The 9,538-nt window shown below is 39.7% G+C and overlaps 28 non-coding genes across 28 annotated transcripts; all 28 read left to right on the top strand.

The window, feature by feature from the left end:
• Positions 1-492: 492 nt before the first annotated feature.
• trnaa-ugc (transfer RNA alanine (anticodon UGC)) lies at positions 493-564 on the top strand. The gene has a single exon. It is a non-coding gene; the product is annotated as a tRNA-Ala (tRNA).
• Positions 565-818: 254 nt separating this feature from the next.
• On the top strand, positions 819-890 carry trnaa-ugc (transfer RNA alanine (anticodon UGC)). Its single transcript has one exon. It is a non-coding gene; the product is annotated as a tRNA-Ala (tRNA).
• Positions 891-1,145: 255 nt separating this feature from the next.
• Positions 1,146-1,217, top strand: trnaa-cgc (transfer RNA alanine (anticodon CGC)). The gene has a single exon. It is a non-coding gene; the product is annotated as a tRNA-Ala (tRNA).
• A 319-nt stretch (positions 1,218-1,536) lies between these two features.
• Positions 1,537-1,608, top strand: trnaa-ugc (transfer RNA alanine (anticodon UGC)). Its single transcript has one exon. It is a non-coding gene; the product is annotated as a tRNA-Ala (tRNA).
• Positions 1,609-1,862: 254 nt separating this feature from the next.
• Positions 1,863-1,934, top strand: trnaa-cgc (transfer RNA alanine (anticodon CGC)). Its single transcript has one exon. It is a non-coding gene; the product is annotated as a tRNA-Ala (tRNA).
• Positions 1,935-2,079: 145 nt separating this feature from the next.
• On the top strand, positions 2,080-2,151 carry trnaa-ugc (transfer RNA alanine (anticodon UGC)). The gene has a single exon. It is a non-coding gene; the product is annotated as a tRNA-Ala (tRNA).
• Positions 2,152-2,402: 251 nt separating this feature from the next.
• Positions 2,403-2,477, top strand: trnaa-ugc (transfer RNA alanine (anticodon UGC)). Its single transcript has one exon. It is a non-coding gene; the product is annotated as a tRNA-Ala (tRNA).
• Positions 2,478-2,732: 255 nt separating this feature from the next.
• trnaa-cgc (transfer RNA alanine (anticodon CGC)) lies at positions 2,733-2,804 on the top strand. The gene has a single exon. It is a non-coding gene; the product is annotated as a tRNA-Ala (tRNA).
• A 315-nt stretch (positions 2,805-3,119) lies between these two features.
• On the top strand, positions 3,120-3,191 carry trnaa-ugc (transfer RNA alanine (anticodon UGC)). Its single transcript has one exon. It is a non-coding gene; the product is annotated as a tRNA-Ala (tRNA).
• A 254-nt stretch (positions 3,192-3,445) lies between these two features.
• trnaa-cgc (transfer RNA alanine (anticodon CGC)) lies at positions 3,446-3,517 on the top strand. Its single transcript has one exon. It is a non-coding gene; the product is annotated as a tRNA-Ala (tRNA).
• Positions 3,518-3,832: 315 nt separating this feature from the next.
• Positions 3,833-3,904, top strand: trnaa-ugc (transfer RNA alanine (anticodon UGC)). The gene has a single exon. It is a non-coding gene; the product is annotated as a tRNA-Ala (tRNA).
• Positions 3,905-4,158: 254 nt separating this feature from the next.
• On the top strand, positions 4,159-4,230 carry trnaa-cgc (transfer RNA alanine (anticodon CGC)). The gene has a single exon. It is a non-coding gene; the product is annotated as a tRNA-Ala (tRNA).
• A 145-nt stretch (positions 4,231-4,375) lies between these two features.
• trnaa-ugc (transfer RNA alanine (anticodon UGC)) lies at positions 4,376-4,447 on the top strand. Its single transcript has one exon. It is a non-coding gene; the product is annotated as a tRNA-Ala (tRNA).
• Positions 4,448-4,701: 254 nt separating this feature from the next.
• On the top strand, positions 4,702-4,773 carry trnaa-cgc (transfer RNA alanine (anticodon CGC)). The gene has a single exon. It is a non-coding gene; the product is annotated as a tRNA-Ala (tRNA).
• A 315-nt stretch (positions 4,774-5,088) lies between these two features.
• On the top strand, positions 5,089-5,160 carry trnaa-ugc (transfer RNA alanine (anticodon UGC)). Its single transcript has one exon. It is a non-coding gene; the product is annotated as a tRNA-Ala (tRNA).
• A 254-nt stretch (positions 5,161-5,414) lies between these two features.
• On the top strand, positions 5,415-5,486 carry trnaa-ugc (transfer RNA alanine (anticodon UGC)). Its single transcript has one exon. It is a non-coding gene; the product is annotated as a tRNA-Ala (tRNA).
• Positions 5,487-5,741: 255 nt separating this feature from the next.
• On the top strand, positions 5,742-5,813 carry trnaa-cgc (transfer RNA alanine (anticodon CGC)). The gene has a single exon. It is a non-coding gene; the product is annotated as a tRNA-Ala (tRNA).
• Positions 5,814-6,128: 315 nt separating this feature from the next.
• trnaa-ugc (transfer RNA alanine (anticodon UGC)) lies at positions 6,129-6,200 on the top strand. Its single transcript has one exon. It is a non-coding gene; the product is annotated as a tRNA-Ala (tRNA).
• Positions 6,201-6,454: 254 nt separating this feature from the next.
• On the top strand, positions 6,455-6,526 carry trnaa-cgc (transfer RNA alanine (anticodon CGC)). Its single transcript has one exon. It is a non-coding gene; the product is annotated as a tRNA-Ala (tRNA).
• A 315-nt stretch (positions 6,527-6,841) lies between these two features.
• Positions 6,842-6,913, top strand: trnaa-ugc (transfer RNA alanine (anticodon UGC)). The gene has a single exon. It is a non-coding gene; the product is annotated as a tRNA-Ala (tRNA).
• Positions 6,914-7,167: 254 nt separating this feature from the next.
• On the top strand, positions 7,168-7,239 carry trnaa-cgc (transfer RNA alanine (anticodon CGC)). Its single transcript has one exon. It is a non-coding gene; the product is annotated as a tRNA-Ala (tRNA).
• A 145-nt stretch (positions 7,240-7,384) lies between these two features.
• On the top strand, positions 7,385-7,456 carry trnaa-ugc (transfer RNA alanine (anticodon UGC)). Its single transcript has one exon. It is a non-coding gene; the product is annotated as a tRNA-Ala (tRNA).
• A 254-nt stretch (positions 7,457-7,710) lies between these two features.
• Positions 7,711-7,782, top strand: trnaa-cgc (transfer RNA alanine (anticodon CGC)). The gene has a single exon. It is a non-coding gene; the product is annotated as a tRNA-Ala (tRNA).
• A 315-nt stretch (positions 7,783-8,097) lies between these two features.
• On the top strand, positions 8,098-8,169 carry trnaa-ugc (transfer RNA alanine (anticodon UGC)). The gene has a single exon. It is a non-coding gene; the product is annotated as a tRNA-Ala (tRNA).
• Positions 8,170-8,423: 254 nt separating this feature from the next.
• Positions 8,424-8,495, top strand: trnaa-cgc (transfer RNA alanine (anticodon CGC)). Its single transcript has one exon. It is a non-coding gene; the product is annotated as a tRNA-Ala (tRNA).
• A 143-nt stretch (positions 8,496-8,638) lies between these two features.
• On the top strand, positions 8,639-8,710 carry trnaa-ugc (transfer RNA alanine (anticodon UGC)). The gene has a single exon. It is a non-coding gene; the product is annotated as a tRNA-Ala (tRNA).
• Positions 8,711-9,072: 362 nt separating this feature from the next.
• trnaa-ugc (transfer RNA alanine (anticodon UGC)) lies at positions 9,073-9,144 on the top strand. Its single transcript has one exon. It is a non-coding gene; the product is annotated as a tRNA-Ala (tRNA).
• Positions 9,145-9,398: 254 nt separating this feature from the next.
• Positions 9,399-9,470, top strand: trnaa-cgc (transfer RNA alanine (anticodon CGC)). Its single transcript has one exon. It is a non-coding gene; the product is annotated as a tRNA-Ala (tRNA).
• The last annotated feature ends 68 nt before the right edge of the window (positions 9,471-9,538 follow it).

Genomic DNA, 9,538 nt, shown 5'->3' with positions numbered 1-9,538 from the left:
TTCTTAAACCTCAGTGGTAGAGCACATGCTTAGCATGTATTAGGTCCTGGGTTTAATCCCAATTATCTCCAAGCAATGTTGATCTTTCCAACACTTGCTTTGCTTGTTTCTTTAACTCAGTGGTACAGCAAATCCTTCGCATGTATTAGGTCGTGGGTTCAATCCTCAGCATCTCCAAGCAATGTTGATCTTTCCAACACTTGCTTTGCTTGTTTCTTTAACTCAGTGGTACAGCAAATCCTTCGCATGTATTAGGTCGTGGGTTCAATCCTCAGCATCTCCAAGCAATGTTGATCTTTCCAACACTTGCTTTGCTTGTTTCTTAAACCTCAATGCTAGAGCGCATGCTTCGGAACTTTCCAATACTTGCTTTGTTTGTGTCTTGAACCTCAAAATCACATTTCTATGCATTCCAGCTTTGACCTTAATAAACGGTAAATTTTAAATTAAAGGCACATCTAGGTAAGTAAAAGAACAAGCTTAATGACAAGAGGGGATGTAGCTCAGTGGTAGAGCGCATGCTTTGCATGTATGAGGTCCTGGGTTCAATCCCCAGCATCTCCAAGCAATGTTGATCTTTCCAATACTTGCTTCACTTGTTTTTAAACTCAGTGGTAGACCAAATCCTTCGCATGTATTAGGTCGTTGGTTCAATCCTCAGCATCTCCAAGCAATGTGGAATTGTCAAGTACTTTCTTTACTTTTGACTTGAACCTCAAAATTACTTTTGTATGCATTCCAGTTTTGACTTTTATAAACGAAAAAATTTGATATAAAGGCACATCTAGGTAAATAACAGAACAAGCTTATCTTCAAGAGGGGATGTAGCTCAGTGGTAGAGCGCATGCTTTGCATGTATGAGGTCCTGGGTTCAATCCCCAGCATCTCCAAGCAATGCTGATCTTTCCAACACTTGCTTTGCTTGTTTCTTTAACTCAGTGGTACAGCAAATCCTTCGCATGTATTAGGTCGTGGGTTCAATCCTCAGCATCTCCAAGCAATGTGTAATTGTCAAGTACTTTCTTTACTTTTGACTTGAACCTCAAAATTACTTTTGTATGCATTCCAGTTTTGACTTTTATAAACGAAAAAATTTGATATAAAGGCACATCTAGGTAAATAACAGAACACACTGGTCACAAAGAGGGGATATAGCTCAGTGGTAGAGCGCATGCTTCGCATGTATGAGGTCCTGGGTTCAATCCCCAGCATCTCCAAGCAATTTGGAGCTTACCAATACTTATTTTGTGTCTTGAACCTCAAAGTCACATTTCTATGCATTCCAGCTTTGACCTTAATAAACGGTAAATTTTAAATTAAAGGCACATCTAGGTAAGTAACAGAACAAGCTTAACTTCAAGAGGAGATGTAGCTCAGTGGTAGAGCGCATGCTTCGGAACTTTCCAATACTTGCTTTGTTTGTGTCTTGAACCTCAAAATCACATTTCTATGCATTCCAGCTTTGACCTTAATAAACGGTAAATTTTAAATTAAAGGCACATCTAGGTAAGTAAAAGAACAAGCTTAATGACAAGAGGGGATGTAGCTCAGTGGTAGAGCGCATGCTTTGCATGTATTAGGTCGTGGGTTCAATCCCCAGCATCTCCAAGCAATGTTGATCTTTCCAACACTTGCTTTACTTGTTTTTAAACTCAGTGGTAGACCAAATCCTTCGCATGTATTAGGTCGTTGGTTCAATCCTCAGCATCTCCAAGCAATGTGTAATTGTCAAGTACTTTCTTTACTTTTGACTTGAACCTCAAAATTACTTTTGTATGCATTCCAGTTTTGACTTTTATAAACGAAAAAATTTGATATAAAGGCACATCTAGGTAAATAACAGAACACACTGGTCACAAAGAGGGGATGTAGCTCAGTGGTAGAGCGCATGCTTCGCATGTATGAGGTCCTGGGTTCAATCCCCAGCATCTCCAAGCAATTTGGAGCTTACCAATACTTGTTTTGTGTCTTGAACCTCATAGTCACATTTCTATGCATTCCAGCTTTGACCTTAATAAACGGTAAATTTTAAATTAAAGGCACATCTAGGTAACTAAAAGAACAAGCTTAATTACAAGAGGGGATGTAGCTCAGTGGTAGAGCGCATGCTTTGCATGTATGAGGTCCTGGGTTCAATCCCCAGCATCTCCAAGCAATGTTGATCTTTCCAACACTTGCTTTACTTGTTTTTAAACTCAGTGGTAGACCAAATCCTTCGCATGTATTAGGTCGTTGGTTCAATCCTCAGCATCTCCAAGCAATGTGTAATTGTCAAGTACTTTCTTTACTTTTGACTTGAACCTCAAAATTACTTTTGTATGCATTCCAGTTTTGACTTTTATAAACGAAAAAATTTGATATAAAGGCACATCTAGGTAAATAACAGAACAAGCTTATCTTCAAGAGGGCATGTAGCTCAGTGGTAGAGCGCATGCTTTGCATGTATGAGGTCCTGGGTTCAATCCCCAGCATCTCAAAGCAATGTTGATCTTTCCAACACTTGCTTTACTTGTTTTTAAACTCAGTGGTAGACCAAATCCTTCGCATGTATTAGGTCGTTGGTTCAATCCTCAGCATCTCCAAGCAATGTGGAATTGTCAAGTACTTTCTTTACTTTTGACTTGAACCTCAAAATTCCTTTTGTATGCATTCCAGTTTTGACTTTTATAAACGAAAAAAATTTGATATAAAGGCACATCTAGGTAAATAACAGAACACACTGGTCACAAAGAGGGGATGTAGCTCAGTGGTAGAGCGCATGCTTCGCATGTATGAGGTCCTGGGTTCAATCCCCAGCATCTCCAAGCAATGTTGATCTTTCCAACACTTGCTTTGCTTGTTTCTTTAACTCAGTGGTACAGCAAATCCTTCGCATGTATTAGGTCGTGGGTTCAATCCTCAGCATCTCCAAGCAATGTTGATCTTTCCAACACTTGCTTTGCTTGTTTCTTAAACCTCAATGCTAGAGCGCATGCTTCGGAACTTTCCAATACTTGCTTTGTTTGTGTCTTGAACCTCAAAATCACATTTCTATGCATTCCAGCTTTGACCTTAATAAACGGTAAATTTTAAATTAAAGGCACATCTAGGTAAGTAAAAGAACAAGCTTAATGACAAGAGGGGATGTAGCTCAGTGGTAGAGCGCATGCTTTGCATGTATGAGGTCCTGGGTTCAATCCCCAGCATCTCCAAGCAATGTTGATCTTTCCAATACTTGCTTCACTTGTTTTTAAACTCAGTGGTAGACCAAATCCTTCGCATGTATTAGGTCGTTGGTTCAATCCTCAGCATCTCCAAGCAATGTGGAATTGTCAAGTACTTTCTTTACTTTTGACTTGAACCTCAAAATTACTTTTGTATGCATTCCAGTTTTGACTTTTATAAACGAAAAAATTTGATATAAAGGCACATCTAGGTAAATAACAGAACACACTGGTCACAAAGAGGGGATGTAGCTCAGTGGTAGAGCGCATGCTTCGCATGTATGAGGTCCTGGGTTCAATCCCCAGCATCTCCAAGCAATGTTGATCTTTCCAACACTTGCTTTGCTTGTTTCTTTAACTCAGTGGTACAGCAAATCCTTCGCATGTATTAGGTCGTGGGTTCAATCCTCAGCATCTCCAAGCAATGTTGATCTTTCCAACACTTGCTTTGCTTGTTTCTTAAACCTCAATGCTAGAGCGCATGCTTCGGAACTTTCCAATACTTGCTTTGTTTGTGTCTTGAACCTCAAAATCACATTTCTATGCATTCCAGCTTTGACCTTAATAAACGGTAAATTTTAAATTAAAGGCACATCTAGGTAAGTAAAAGAACAAGCTTAATGACAAGAGGGGATGTAGCTCAGTGGTAGAGCGCATGCTTTGCATGTATGAGGTCCTGGGTTCAATCCCCAGCATCTCCAATTAATGTTGATCTTTCCAACACTTGCTTCACTTGTTTTTAAACTCAGTGGTAGACCAAATCCTTCGCATGTATTAGGTCGTTGGTTCAATCCTCAGCATCTCCAAGCAATGTGTAATTGTCAAGTACTTTCTTTACTTTTGACTTGAACCTCAAAATTACTTTTGTATGCATTCCAGTTTTGACTTTTATAAACGAAAAAATTTGATATAAAGGCACATCTAGGTAAATAACAGAACACACTGGTCACAAAGAGGGGATGTAGCTCAGTGGTAGAGCGCATGCTTCGCATGTATGAGGTCCTGGGTTCAATCCCCAGCATCTCCAAGCAATTTGGAGCTTACCAATACTTGTTTTGTGTCTTGAACCTCATAGTCACATTTCTATGCATTCCAGCTTTGACCTTAATAAACGGTAAATTTTAAATTAAAGGCACATCTAGGTAACTAAAAGAACAAGCTTAATTACAAGAGGGGATGTAGCTCAGTGGTAGAGCGCATGCTTTGCATGTATGAGGTCCTGGGTTCAATCCCCAGCATCTCCAAGCAATGTTGATCTTTCCAACACTTGCTTTACTTGTTTTTAAACTCAGTGGTAGACCAAATCCTTCGCATGTATTAGGTCGTTGGTTCAATCCTCAGCATCTCCAAGCAATGTGTAATTGTCAAGTACTTTCTTTACTTTTGACTTGAACCTCAAAATTACTTTTGTATGCATTCCAGTTTTGACTTTTATAAACGAAAAAATTTGATATAAAGGCACATCTAGGTAAATAACAGAACACACTGGTCACCAAGAGGGGATGTAGCTCAGTGGTAGAGCGCATGCTTCGCATGTATGAGGTCCTGGGTTCAATCCCCAGCATCTCCAAGCAATGTTGATCTTTCCAACACTTGCTTTGCTTGTTTCTTTAACTCAGTGGTACAGCAAATCCTTCGCATGTATTAGGTCGTGGGTTCAATCCTCAGCATCTCCAAGCAATGTTGATCTTTCCAACACTTGCTTTGCTTGTTTCTTAAACCTCAATGCTAGAGCGCATGCTTCGGAACTTTCCAATACTTGCTTTGTTTGTGTCTTGAACCTCAAAATCACATTTCTATGCATTCCAGCTTTGACCTTAATAAACGGTAAATTTTAAATTAAAGGCACATCTAGGTAACTAAAAGAACAAGCTTAATTACAAGAGGGGATGTAGCTCAGTGGTAGAGCGCATGCTTTGCATGTATGAGGTCCTGGGTTCAATCCCCAGCATCTCCAAGCAATGTTGATCTTTCCAACACTTGCTTTACTTGTTTTTAAACTCAGTGGTAGACCAAATCCTTCGCATGTATTAGGTCGTTGGTTCAATCCTCAGCATCTCCAAGCAATGTGTAATTGTCAAGTACTTTCTTTACTTTTGACTTGAACCTCAAAATTACTTTTGTATGCATTCCAGTTTTGACTTTTATAAACGAAAAAATTTGATATAAAGGCACATCTAGGTAAATAACAGAACAAGCTTATCTTCAAGAGGGCATGTAGCTCAGTGGTAGAGCGCATGCTTTGCATGTATGAGGTCCTGGGTTCAATCCCCAGCATCTCCAAGCAATGTTGATCTTTCCAACACTTGCTTTACTTGTTTTTAAACTCAGTGGTAGACCAAATCCTTCGCATGTATTAGGTCGTTGGTTCAATCCTCAGCATCTCCAAGCAATGTGGAATTGTCAAGTACTTTCTTTACTTTTGACTTGAACCTCAAAATTCCTTTTGTATGCATTCCAGTTTTGACTTTTATAAACGAAAAAAATTTGATATAAAGGCACATCTAGGTAAATAACAGAACACACTGGTCACAAAGAGGGGATGTAGCTCAGTGGTAGAGCGCATGCTTCGCATGTATGAGGTCCTGGGTTCAATCCCCAGCATCTCCAAGCAATGTTGATCTTTCCAACACTTGCTTTGCTTGTTTCTTTAACTCAGTGGTACAGCAAATCCTTCGCATGTATTAGGTCGTGGGTTCAATCCTCAGCATCTCCAAGCAATGTTGATCTTTCCAACACTTGCTTTGCTTGTTTCTTAAACCTCAATGCTAGAGCGCATGCTTCGGAACTTTCCAATACTTGCTTTGTTTGTGTCTTGAACCTCAAAATCACATTTCTATGCATTCCAGCTTTGACCTTAATAAACGGTAAATTTTAAATTAAAGGCACATCTAGGTAAGTAAAAGAACAAGCTTAATGACAAGAGGGGATGTAGCTCAGTGGTAGAGCGCATGCTTTGCATGTATGAGGTCCTGGGTTCAATCCCCAGCATCTCCAAGCAATGTTGATCTTTCCAATACTTGCTTCACTTGTTTTTAAACTCAGTGGTAGACCAAATCCTTCGCATGTATTAGGTCGTTGGTTCAATCCTCAGCATCTCCAAGCAATGTGGAATTGTCAAGTACTTTCTTTACTTTTGACTTGAACCTCAAAATTACTTTTGTATGCATTCCAGTTTTGACTTTTATAAACGAAAAAATTTGATATAAAGGCACATCTAGGTAAATAACAGAACACACTGGTCACAAAGAGGGGATGTAGCTCAGTGGTAGAGCGCATGCTTCGCATGTATGAGGTCCTGGGTTCAATCCCCAGCATCTCCAAGCAATGTTGATCTTTCCAACACTTGCTTTGCTTGTTTCTTTAACTCAGTGGTACAGCAAATCCTTCGCATGTATTAGGTCGTGGGTTCAATCCTCAGCATCTCCAAGCAATGTTGATCTTTCCAACACTTGCTTTGCTTGTTTCTTAAACCTCAATGCTAGAGCGCATGCTTCGGAACTTTCCAATACTTGCTTTGTTTGTGTCTTGAACCTCAAAATCACATTTCTATGCATTCCAGCTTTGACCTTAATAAACGGTAAATTTTAAATTAAAGGCACATCTAGGTAAGTAAAAGAACAAGCTTAATGACAAGAGGGGATGTAGCTCAGTGGTAGAGCGCATGCTTTGCATGTATGAGGTCCTGGGTTCAATCCCCAGCATCTCCAAGCAATGTTGATCTTTCCAACACTTGCTTCACTTGTTTTTAAACTCAGTGGTAGACCAAATCCTTCGCATGTATTAGGTCGTTGGTTCAATCCTCAGCATCTCCAAGCAATGTGTAATTGTCAAGTACTTTCTTTACTTTTGACTTGAACCTCAAAATTACTTTTGTATGCATTCCAGTTTTGACTTTTATAAACGAAAAAATTTGATATAAAGGCACATCTAGGTAAATAACAGAACACACTGGTCACAAAGAGGGGATGTAGCTCAGTGGTAGAGCGCATGCTTCGCATGTATGAGGTCCTGGGTTCAATCCCCAGCATCTCCAAGCAATTTGGAGCTTACCAATACTTGTTTTGTGTCTTGAACCTCATAGTCACATTTCTATGCATTCCAGCTTTGACCTTAATAAACGGTAAATTTTAAATTAAAGGCACATCTAGGTAACTAAAAGAACAAGCTTAATTACAAGAGGGGATGTAGCTCAGTGGTAGAGCGCATGCTTTGCATGTATGAGGTCCTGGGTTCAATCCCCAGCATCTCCAAGCAATGTTGATCTTTCCAACACTTGCTTTACTTGTTTTTAAACTCAGTGGTAGACCAAATCCTTCGCATGTATTAGGTCGTTGGTTCAATCCTCAGCATCTCCAAGCAATGTGTAATTGTCAAGTACTTTCTTTACTTTTGACTTGAACCTCAAAATTACTTTTGTATGCATTCCAGTTTTGACTTTTATAAACGAAAAAATTTGATATAAAGGCACATCTAGGTAAATAACAGAACACACTGGTCACAAAGAGGGGATGTAGCTCAGTGGTAGAGCGCATGCTTCGCATGTATGAGGTCCTGGGTTCAATCCCCAGCATCTCCAAGCAATGTTGATCTTTCCAACACTTGCTTTGCTTGTTTCTTTAACTCAGTGGTACAGCAAATCCTTCGCATGTATTAGGTCGTGGGTTCAATCCTCAGCATCTCCAAGCAATGTTGATCTTTCCAACACTTGCTTTGCTTGTTTCTTAAACCTCAATGCTAGAGCGCATGCTTCGGAACTTTCCAATACTTGCTTTGTTTGTGTCTTGAACCTCAAAATCACATTTCTATGCATTCCAGCTTTGACCTTAATAAACGGTAAATTTTAAATTAAAGGCACATCTAGGTAAGTAAAAGAACAAGCTTAATGACAAGAGGGGATGTAGCTCAGTGGTAGAGCGCATGCTTTGCATGTATGAGGTCCTGGGTTCAATCCCCAGCTTCTCCAAGCAATGTTGATCTTTCCAACACTTGCTTCACTTGTTTTTAAACTCAGTGGTAGACCAAATCCTTCGCATGTATTAGGTCGTTGGTTCAATCCTCAGCATCTCCAAGCAATGTGTAATTGTCAAGTACTTTCTTTACTTTTGACTTGAACCTCAAAATTACTTTTGTATGCATTCCAGTTTTGACTTTTATAAACGAAAAAATTTGATATAAAGGCACATCTAGGTAAATAACAGAACACACTGGTCACAAAGAGGGGATGTAGCTCAGTGGTAGAGCGCATGCTTCGCATGTATGAGGTCCTGGGTTCAATCCCCAGCATCTCCAAGTAATTTGGAGCTTACCAATACTTGTTTTGTCTTGAACCTCAAAGTCACATTTCTATGCATTCCAGCTTTGACCTTAATAAATGGTAAATTTTGATTTAAAGGCACATCTAGGTAAGTAACAGAACAAGCTTATCTTCAAGAGGGGATGTAGCTCAGTGGTAGAGCGCATGCTTTGCATGTATGAGGTCCTGGGTTCAATCCCCAGCATCTCCAAGCAATGTTGATCTTTCCATCACTTGCCTTGCTTGTTTCTTAAACCTCAGTGGTAGAGCACATGCTTAGCATGTATTAGGTCCTGGGTTTAATCCCAATTATCTCCAAGCAATGTTGATCTTTCCAACACTTGCTTTGCTTGTTTCTTTAACTCAGTGGTACAGCAAATCCTTCGCATGTATTAGGTCGTGGGTTCAATCCTCAGCATCTCCAAGCAATGTTGATCTTTCCAACACTTGCTTTGTTTGTGTCTTGAACCTCAAAATCACATTTCTATGCATTCCAGCTTTGACCTTAATAAACGGTACATTTTAATTTAAAGGCACATCTAGGTAAGAAACAGAACAAACTTATCTTTAGGAGGGGATGTAGCTCAGTGGTAGAGCGCATGCTTTGCATGTATGAGGTCCTGGGTTCAATCCCCAGCATCTCCAAGCAATGTTGATCTTTCAAGCACTTGCTTTACTTGTTTTGAAACTCAGTGGTAGAGCAAATCCTTCGGATGTATTAGGTCGTTGGTTCAATCCTCAGCATCTCCAAGCAATGTGTAATTGTCAAGTACTTTCTTTACTTTTGACTTGAACCTCAAAATTACTTTTGTATGCATTCCAGTTTTGACTTTTATAAACGAAAAAAATTTATATAAAGGCACATCTAGGTAAATAACAGAACACACTGGTCACAAAGAGGGGATGTAGCTCAGTGGTAGAGCGCATGCTTCGCATGTATGAGGTCCTGGGTTCAATCCCCAGCATCTCCAAGCAGTTTGGAGCTTACCAATACTTGTTTTGTGTCTTGAACCTCAAAATCACATTTCTACGCATTCCA

This window comes from Pimephales promelas, chromosome 8, assembly GCF_988280905.1.
Source record: "Pimephales promelas chromosome 8, fPimPro1.hap1.1, whole genome shotgun sequence".
In the NCBI taxonomy this organism is placed as follows: Eukaryota; Metazoa; Chordata; class Actinopteri; order Cypriniformes; family Leuciscidae; genus Pimephales; species Pimephales promelas.
Note: the sequence above shows the minus strand (reverse complement) of the source record. Positions and strands in the feature narration are given on the sequence as shown.